The following is a 10,507-nucleotide window of genomic DNA, read 5'->3' as shown; positions in this document are numbered from 1 at the left end:
GACGGATATGGCGAGATCCAATCCGGGATAGAAATAAAGATCTGAGATGCAAATTGGAAATAAAATGAAGATGGATATTGCGAGATCCAATCCGGGACAGAAATAAAGATTCGAGATGCAAATCGAAAATAAAATGAAGACGGATATGGCGAGATCCAATGCGGGATAGAAATAAAGATCCGAGATGCAAATCAAAAATAAAATGAAGACGGATATGGCGAGATCCAATCCGGGATAGATGCAAATCCATGATATAAAATGGAAGACGGATCCAAATTCGGGTTCAAATAAAAGAATAATGCATGCATGCAACATCAAGCCTGGCTCAGGGAAAACGGGAGGACGCTTTCGTAATCCAAACCAAACTAAGATTCAAGAGGGCAGATTGAAGCAAGTCATCATGATGCCTTCGAAATTGAAACTCAGGAAAAAAGCCGAGTTGAATATTATGAAACCACGATATACAAATCTGGGTTAAAGTAAAACGAGGGAACAAGTAAATACCTTCGTAAATATGGATCCTTGTGTTTATGATGCATCAACATAAATTTTGAGATACAAGCGCAATTTGTCATGCTGACTCTGATCAAGTCGAAATGCTCCGTACTAAGGTCGAAAGACCCAAGTGGGACATGTGACAATACTACCTTTATCTTGGATAGTACCAGGTTATGAAACCTAGGTCATGATTGAAGGCGACAATGATCACCTTCATCAATGCCGACTTAACAAAACATTAAGTTAAAACAAACATGCGTCACAGAGAGTGACAAAAAGCGAAATCCGTATAATGCTCTGACCTCGGGCAGGTCAATATACCGAAACTCGTAAAATGCACGAGTTGCGAAAATAAGAATTTATTGAGTTATAAAAATAACCCGTCTCAGATGAGGAACAACTCGAGTAAGGTTTGATATTCCTAGATAACAAGGATACAAGCTTGTTTATCAAAATCAAGAGAATGCTAAGTCCTTAGAAGTATTTAACGAATACTTCAGGCAACTCTGGAATCTGATGAACCTCGAATACTTAGAAAAATATATCTAAGTTATCAGGGAGGCATTAAACTCAAGATGCGAATATAAATGCAAAATCATCCAAAGGCGTGAAATGGATGGAAAGCCTTAGAAACATAAGATAAGAAGAACCAGATAAGAACCCAGCAATAGTAATTACAAAGAAAATCGACATCCCGGCCCTGCATTCAGCGGGAGTCTCACCCTGTTCTATCTGAACGTCACGATAATGCAAGCCGGACTCAAAAAGGTGAATGATGTTGATCAAGTCAAAATCTGTGAAAGACACGGTATGCACAGCCGGGTTGAAATAGAAGACGATATCAATACGAGATTCTGGAAAAGCCAATCTCAAACAAATAAAGCTACAGTATATAAAACTGGGCTAATTATAGTAAGGAGAAACTCGACTCTGCAAACCAAACATGCAAAGAACCGGGAAAAAAACCCCGCAACATCAGTCAAAAGGGATCTCGAATATCCTCAAATAAGCAAAAAAGGAAAATAACAAAAGCAAGTAAGTATTCCGACATAAAGATACTTTGATTTAAGTAATACAGCCCGACAACCCGGATATCCCGACTGGCGAACTGGGGGGAAGTGCAGGAATGCAACCAAAATTAAAAGAGAAAAGCAGCAATCCCCATACTTTAAGATCTCGGTAAGACAGTCAAAAAGACTGGTCAACTAGTCCGAGCTACGTACCTCGGCCAAAAAGATTGAGGGAGGAATGTTGAAACAACATACATGATACCCGACTTATGAACCCCGGACATCCAGACTACCGGATTTGGAGAGATGTGGTCCTGAAAAAAGGATCACACCCCAATCCGGGATGAAGACCCAAGATATAAATCCGGGATAAAAAATGAAGACGGATTTGGCGAGATGGGATCCTAGTAAAAGGATCACACCCCAATCCAGGATAAAGTGAAGACAGGTTTGGAGAGATGTGGTCCTGGAAAAAAGGATCGCACCCCAAATCTGCGATTACTGACAAGAAAATTGGTAAGGAGAACTGAAAACTCACATCCGGGATCCAAGAAATGGACACCTGGACACAACTATATTAAGCCGAGTTACAAGGATGATGCGCTTGGTGACAAATCGCTAGTTCGATCCGAACAACTCAAGCTCACTCATCACCCGGTTATATGGAATGTACGCAGTATCTTGTCGGGTTCATGCTCAACCCGCCGAGATAAAGGGCAGTGAAGTACCATTCCCTGTTCCAAAAATTCAAAGCCTAAAACGCATGAGAAAGTCAAAATAAGCCAAAGTCAAAAAATGACACTCTGACAAGAAGCCGAGTTAAATATTATAAAACCAAGGTATTGGAAACCTACGGCTAGCAACATGCAAGAACCTGGATAGAAAACGGGTTAAAAATAAAAAGCACACTGCAGGACTGTGACTTCTAGCCGAGGCATAGGAAAACGGAAGGACGCTTCTGAATCCTAAATGTTGTCAAAATAAACAACATGTGTACAAGCTGTGATAAATAAAATTTGGCTTGAAAAATAAGGGGCAGATTGGTACGACCTTGATCAAGTCACCATGACACCTCAAATTTGAAAACCTAATTAAGAAAATTGGGTTAAAAGGCGGAATCCGCATGAAATACCTTTGGCTTGGTCATTCTGTTCAGTTAACACTGAAAAGCTAAATCTGAATCAATAAAGCCACAGTGCAAGAAGTTGGGCTCAAAGCGAAAATCTCAGAAGGAGAAGCCGAGCTCGAGGTTAATAGAAGGCAAACGTTGCCTCACCGAAGCACCATCTCAGCCAAAAAAGGTTGAGGGAGAAATATGGAAACAACATATTCAAATACTCGGTTCACTAAAATTGGCTGAATGAATGACAGAAATAATATCTGCAATCGCTGACCTAATTAAGTCGGCCAAAAAAAGTTCCAACCCAAAGAAAATTGCTTCAATAAAGATGCCAAGTCAAAGCAAGAATTTGAATGTTAACTTGAATAAAATATGCAAAGGAAATTCAAATGCTGAGATTACTGCTATTTCATCTTGGCAGCCTGAACAACCAAACTACCGGGCTGGGGGCAACTTTTAGCCGGGTTACATGGATGAGGCTTGTGGGCAACTCGTCAGTTGGATCCCAACAACTCAAGGTCGTCCGTTCCCCGATTACACATGTGAAGTATCTTGTCGGGCTCATGCATAATCCGCCCATGTAAGGAGCCAGGGAAAATCATTCCCGGATTCAGAATGAGGGGAAACTGTTATGGACATGACAAAGGCCTATGTTCTAGAAGGTCCAATAAAGGACAGCACAAACAGGGAGGGAATCTTCTATTAATGACGATCTTATCCGAACAACTAAGCAGCCCATATTCTAGAAGGCCCAAATAAGGCTAACTGCTAAGGGGAAATTAAGGAAATATTCCTTAATTATACTAATCCTACTACGGCAGCAATGGATCAACAATTGGACCCCCAATACTCCTAAGAGGCCAAAAAATCTGCTCCTGCCAGGTAACCCATCTATAAATAAAGGGTTAAACCAATAAGGTACACACACTCTAAACCCTTTCTCTTAGCTTGTCACTGTGCACACACCCCACGCCTTGACTATGTCATTATATTATAGTGCACAGTGATCCGCTTATCTTTAGGGTACCTCTCCTATAGGTACCTGAGGGAGGGCAAACAGATCATATATTAACATACCAATCTCTGATTGGATATATCGATCTATCATATCGTAACAACATCTATAATATAACTTTTGTCTTGAAATTTTTTTAGTGTTTTTATACGATATCCGCGATTCCTATCCATTTTTAATCCAATATACAAATGGATTGGTTCTGTTACGTTAGCTATATGTTGTGTATTATCAACGAGTTCTACAGAAGGTGGTAAAATGATATCTGAAACAAATAGACGCCTCCCGAGTTCCATAGAGCTGACTTTTTAATACAATTTCTTTCAAATTCTTTAAAATATCATGTACTGATTCTTGAATACCCGCTATGGTAGAATATTCATGTGGTATCTTCTCAGATTTTGCACTTGTGATACACGTCCCCTCTATTTCTCTGAGCAAAACTCTTCGCATCGCAATGCCTATTATATCGGCTTGGCCTTTCATAAGTGGAGACAGAATAAAACGTCCATAATAAAGACGCTTACTGTCTACTCTTGATTCAACACACTTCCACTATAGTGTCCGAGTAAATACTCTTACTTTCTCTCGAACCATAGTAATATATTTTCTTATCATCAACCCTTTCAAAAAAAAAATTTCTCTTGAATTTGAAATCTCTTCGATGTTTATTTTTAGTTTTACACACCTTTTTTTTGGAGATCTACATCCATTATGTGGCATAGGGGTTACATCTCGTATAAAATTTAAGACTATACCACTTCTACGAATAGCTCTTAATGTCGCATCTCTTCTGAGACCGGGACCTTTTATCATGACTTCTGCTCATTGCATGTCTTGATCCGCTACCATTCTAATAGCATTTCCTGCTGCGATTTGAGCTGCAAATGGCGTTCCCCTCTGTGTACCTTTGAATCCACAAGTACCGGCAGAGGACCAAGAAATCACCTGACCCTGAATATCTGTAACAATCACAGTGGTATTGTTGAAACTAGCTTGAACATGAATAACCCCCTTTGGTATTTTACGAGCATGCTTATGCGAACCAATACGTCCATTTTTACGCGAACCAATTTTTTGTATAGGTTTAGCCATATTTTTTATGATTTCTTATTGAAATTTATACTATTTTTTCTTTAATCTAAATTTATTTTATTTGTGCATCTGGTTTTTAAAAATAAAAGTCCTCTTTTTGTGGAAATATTATCCTTGTCTTTGTTTATGTCTCGGATTTGAACAAGTTACTATAACGTGTCCCCGCCTGCGGATCAATCGACATTTTTCACAAATTTTATGAGCAAAGGCCCTTATTATCATATTTATCATTCCTTTACTTAATCGCAAATCTATTTAATGAAAGAAAATAATGTTTATTTATTACATTTTCCATTTTGAATTTCAAATTGTACCCCCTCCTTAAAAAAAACGAATAGAAGGTTCTCGTATAATTCGTATATCAGAAAAATTACCATATATAACATAAAATTTCTTCGCCGATTCTTTCTAATCGAGTCTCTCGATCTGTCATTATACCCCTAGAAGTAGAAAGAATTACAATCCTCATCCCTCCCAAAATTCTAAGAATTCGTTGATAATTCAAATAGATTCGTAGACTGGGTGTACTGATTCGTTTTAAATTTAAAATAGTTTTATATGACCCTTTCCTATTTCTTCTATATCGTAGAGTTAAAACTAAAAAATATTTGTTGCTTTCCCTATGTTTTCTGACGTTTTCAACAAAACCCTCCCGTAAAAGTATTTTCACAGTGTTTTCGGTAATGTTAGTAAATGGTATTTGAATCGTTCCTTTTTTATTCATGTCAGCATTTCGTACAGAGGTTATTATGTCAGCAATGATATCCTTACCCATGATAAACGAAAATTATGGTTGCCCTTGACTTTCCATATCATCAACATGCTCTTTTCTCTATGTTTTTTCTTATTCCATTTTTTATTGGGTTTTTATGAAATATTAAATAATATTAATATAGATATATCTATCTATCATAGTCTCATTTTTTTATAATACTTCGGGTGCCAGTGAAACTATTTTAGTGAAATTTAACTATTTCAATTCACGGGCGATTGCACAAAAAATTCGTGTTCCTTTAGGATTTCCCTCTTGGTCAATAACAACCGCAACATTATCATCATAGTGTATTATTATACCGTTACTACGTTTGAGTTCTTTACAAGTACGTACAATTACAGCTGCGATCACTTCTGATCTTTCTAAGGACGTATTTGGTACTGCTTCCTTTACTACAGCAACAACAATATCACCAAAAGAAGCATATCGTTTATTATTAGCTCCTATAATTCGAAGACACATCAATTCTCGGGCTCCACTATTATCCGTTACATTCAAACGGGTTTGAGGTTGAATCATATTATTTTTGGGTTTGTTCTTTCCAGTTCAAAGGTTGAAGTGACAAAAATGATAGAACCCGGTACACCGAAGTGAAAAAGAACAAATTTTAATTTTTTTTTTAACCTTGAATAAAATTCATTAAACCAGTAATGAAAAAGAATTGAAGTGAGTAAACATAAACAGAAAAACCAAAATCATGGAGGATGCCAATTTCGCAAACTATGTAGTATACACACCTGGAATGGAATCTAGGTTGGTTCTGCTTATGCTGTATTTAGTGTTAAAAAGATATAAAATTATTAATATAAATCACCTAGTGCCTTAAAGTTTTGGGTTAAAAAGATTTTTTACCATTAATGTTGCATTATGTAGGTTAGGTTCTGTGTTAACAGTATTGAGCTTGGAAAATTTCACACGGCAAAATAATGTATCGATTATGTATAAATTATAATCTATATATATTTGTTAGTTGTGGTTATGATGACTGAAGTTACTGTTTAGACCTTATAATTACTTCTTCATGAATCGTGATATTTTTTAATTAAAGTGGCATGGACAAACCCCATGCCACTTTAACTGATAGTTTATACAACTCAGATAACTTAAACATAACAGAAATCAAAGTGGCATGGACAAACCTCATGCTCACCCAAATAAGACAACAAGCCCAACAGAAGTCTCAACAACAGCAACATACTAAAAGTAAGCTAAAAACATAACATCAGCAGATATATCCAGCATCCAAACATGACAGCATATAAACAGCAATAATCATCAACTGAGCTCCGACCTCCCTCTGCCAGAGGCATCAGCCCCCAAGTTACCTGAACCTGAAATAAGCGTCCCCAAACGTGGGGTGAGATCTAAACAAGAAATCTCAGTAAGACAAGGGGTCCTCAAGGATCTTCCACCCCAAGCTCACTTACACGTGCAATATCAGTTCAAAAGCATTTAACAGTATAAGTTCCAAAACTCAATGCAGTGCAACAGATATTCATGCCATGTGTGTTATAACTATTCTACTGGCCAGAGAAATGCAGGAATACGTCTATTACCTACAGTTAGTACAAGGAACATCGCTTGCACCTCACCCACAGCCTCACCCTCTTATATGTACCACATACTCAGGCTTACCGTATAGGTGGAACACCACATGCATATCATAAAGGCACTCGCATATGACAGCTCAACAGCATTTCAACAAATCAATATATCATGAAAACAACATCATGCATATAACCATACCCCCATGGGACATGGTGAAACCAACAATGACTAAACCGAGGACACGAAAGCTTACCTTGCAAGCTAACAATCTAAGCCAAGAGTCCAACCAATCTCAAAGCCCAAACACAGCAGAATCACAATCTGTTTTGGACCAACAATCATATCAAAATCATACTCAACAAGTATAAGACGCAAAGACAACGTCTTTCCTTTACATTTCATGTCTTAAGGCTTCTCACAAAGCCACAAGCCCTTAATCACTTAGATTCTGACTTAACTAATCAATACAGAAGCTCAACTTAACCAGTCTAGGGTCCACAAACCCCAAACATCATTCTGTATGAACAGTGCAGCTACTGTTCTTCGAAAACCCAGAATATCTGGATATTTGTCGGGGGCATATCCGGATATCAATATCCGGATATTTCGCGACAGAATGCAGTTCTGAATTTCGCGAGATATCCTTCTAAAGATTGGGTTTTTAACTTATTCCAATGTCCAAGCATGCATTTTTACACTTCTTTAGGTTCATATACTGGGTGGTTACTTGTTTAATTCATTAAACATGCTAAGACATCTCTTTTAATCATTAAAACTCAAGATCAAAGATTGGTAACACTTACCCAAGCTCAAAACAGAGCAACAATGGCTCTTGGAGCTCTCCAAACTGTCTCAAAGGTTCTGACTTAGAAGGTGCACGGAAATGGCACACCATAATGGTTCTCTCTTCACAAAGGTTGCTCCTTGAAGCTTCCACAACCAAGGAAAATGGCTCCTAAAACCCAAGCAAGGAACTCAGCCCAAAGAACCTCCCAAAACAGCAACCCCAACTCAGAATGGAGCTCACCACACACTCCTCATGATAGTTCCCACTCACCCAAGGTGTTTAAGTGAAGAAGCAACCAAGAGAATGATCAGTTGGTTGAGTTTTTGGTCAAGAAAAATGGAAGAGAGCAATGGAACAGTAGCAAACTGATCAGCCACCCCAACAAGTCACGTAGGAATGCAAGGTGCCTAGTGTTTTGGGCCAAGTTATGTATTTATGGTACGCGCTTTTCCATAGCCAGTATTAGTTCTGGCACCAGTTCTCATTATTTTCACTTGAAACTTGTTTTACAAGTCTTATATATTATTCTAGTGACATATACACACTTTTTATAATTTTTTGGGATACTTCATCGGTACGCAATTATACCGAGTAGCAGAACCGGTATCTGCATTTTTTCGTCCGAAAAGCGACTTTCAACATTCTTAATCACTTTCTATATTTATTTAAGCCTTCTTATAATTATTAAGGTCAATTATGGAATTATTTCCTAATTTCACACATTTAATTAATTATTTTCCTTAATTAACGGTGCAGGTTCTTACATTCACCCCACATTTTTAAGGATTTTGTCCTCAAAATCAGAAACATACCTGTCTCGGAAGTCGGGATACTGCCGGAGAAGCTCGTCCTCTCGCTCCCAAGTTCACTCCTCAGGAGTTCTTCCGGTCCACTGCACTTTGACCATCGGAATGATCTTGCTCCTCAGTTGCTTCTCGCCACGATCGAGAATCTTGAGTGGTCCGACGAGAGTCTTTAGGTTCTCCCGAACCTCCACATCATCCGGTTGCACCACGTGCGAAGGATCCGCTACATACTTGCGAAGCTGAGACACGTGAAACACGTCGTGGATGTTGGCCAAGTTCGGAGCCAAGGCAACAGGTCCTACTCTACCAAGTATCTGGTATGACCCAATGAACCGCGAGCTCAGCTTCCTCACTCCAAGTGCCCGACCAACATCGGTGACAGGTGAAAGTCTCACAAACACGTGCTCACCCTCACTGAACTCCAGTGGACGATGCCGCACATCGTAGTAACTCTTCTGGCGATTCTGCGCCTGCTTCAACTTTTCCCTGATCAACTTGATCTGCAGGGTGGTATCTTGGACAAAGTCCAAGCCAAACAGCTCCTTGTCTCCAACCTCAGACCAGCAGGTAGGAGTCCGACATCTCCTACCATACAACGCCTCGTAGGGTGCCATGCCCAGGCTAGCATGGAAACTGTTGTTGTACGAAAATTCAACCAATGGCAGGTACCTATCCCATTCTGAACCCTGCTCCAAAGTGCAAGCCCTCAACATGTCGTCCAATGTCTGGATGGTCCGCTCAGTTTGTCCATCAGTCTGAGGGTGATAGGTTGTACTCAGTCTCAACTGCGAACCAAAAGCCTCCTGCAGCGCCTCCCAGAACCGAAAACTGTTAAAGAGAAAATTCAATGAAGATATATATATATATATATATATATATATATATATATATATATATATATATATGGAGTATGAAAATTTCTTGTAGATACCCATTAATAAATTCTTTGTTTTTTTTTTGTATTTTTAAAAAAATTTAAATATTAGAATATTGATTAAATGATTTATGTGGATCCAATGTCATTTAAATGATTTTAGACATTTATCGCTGATTGTTCCATGTTTCTTTTTAATTGTGAAGTTTGCTATGTCCCTCTATATTCATGTTCTTCACAGGTTACGACTAGGGGTGTAAATGGGACAGGTTAAGCCTGCAGGCTTTGGCTTTAATAGCCTAAGCTTATCTAAAATATTTAGAGCATATACTGACTTATTAGCATATTAAAGGCTTGATTTATTGGTTTGGCCTGACCTATTATAAAAAACTAAAAAACCTAATGCGGCCTGTAAGGTCTACCAAGTTGCAAACCAAGGGGGTGTACTGGATTAGGATTTCAGAGGATTTTAATGGATTATTTTAGACAAAAAATCCATTGGTATTCAATTAGAATTTTAAAGGATTGAAAAAAATTCATGTGGTATTCAACTAGGATTTTAAAATATTAATTTAGACTCCGTCCAAATTCGTTGGTATTCAATCAAGATTTTAAACAAAGGAAAAACAATATTGTGGTATTCAAAAATCTGTCGATTTTAATGGATTTTCCATTGGTGTGGATTTCGTGAGACTTTTTAGTGAGAAATATAAATAAAATGTCTCTCTCACAATCTCACCCTAACCCCTAGAATTTCTTGAGATTTCTATATTGCAGTGTCTCACAATCTACTCTAGCATTTTCTCAAAGCCAAGGTATGTTCTTTTCTGACTCTTATATATTTTCTCAGGTTTGGGTATTCCTCCTTGATGATTAATGATTATGTTTGTCGTATGTATTTACCAGGTTTTGGTATTCCTCCTTTATGATTAATGATGTGCTTCATTTAACTTTTTACTAGAGTTGTATAGAGTTGACG

The 10,507-nt window shown here is 38.1% G+C and overlaps 1 pseudogene; it reads right to left on the bottom strand.

Annotated features, from left to right (window-relative positions):
* Positions 1 to 3,732: 3,732 nt before the first annotated feature.
* Positions 3,733 to 5,111, bottom strand: LOC133289034 (DNA-directed RNA polymerase subunit alpha-like; annotated as a pseudogene).
* Positions 5,112 to 10,507: the final 5,396 nt, after the last annotated feature.

The sequence above is a fragment of the Gastrolobium bilobum genome, unplaced genomic scaffold, assembly GCF_033153095.1.
Source record: "Gastrolobium bilobum isolate Gb01-03AN ecotype WA unplaced genomic scaffold, APGP_CSIRO_Gbil_v1 utg7396, whole genome shotgun sequence".
Taxonomy (NCBI): domain Eukaryota; kingdom Viridiplantae; phylum Streptophyta; class Magnoliopsida; order Fabales; family Fabaceae; genus Gastrolobium; species Gastrolobium bilobum.
Note: the sequence above shows the minus strand (reverse complement) of the source record. Positions and strands in the feature narration are given on the sequence as shown.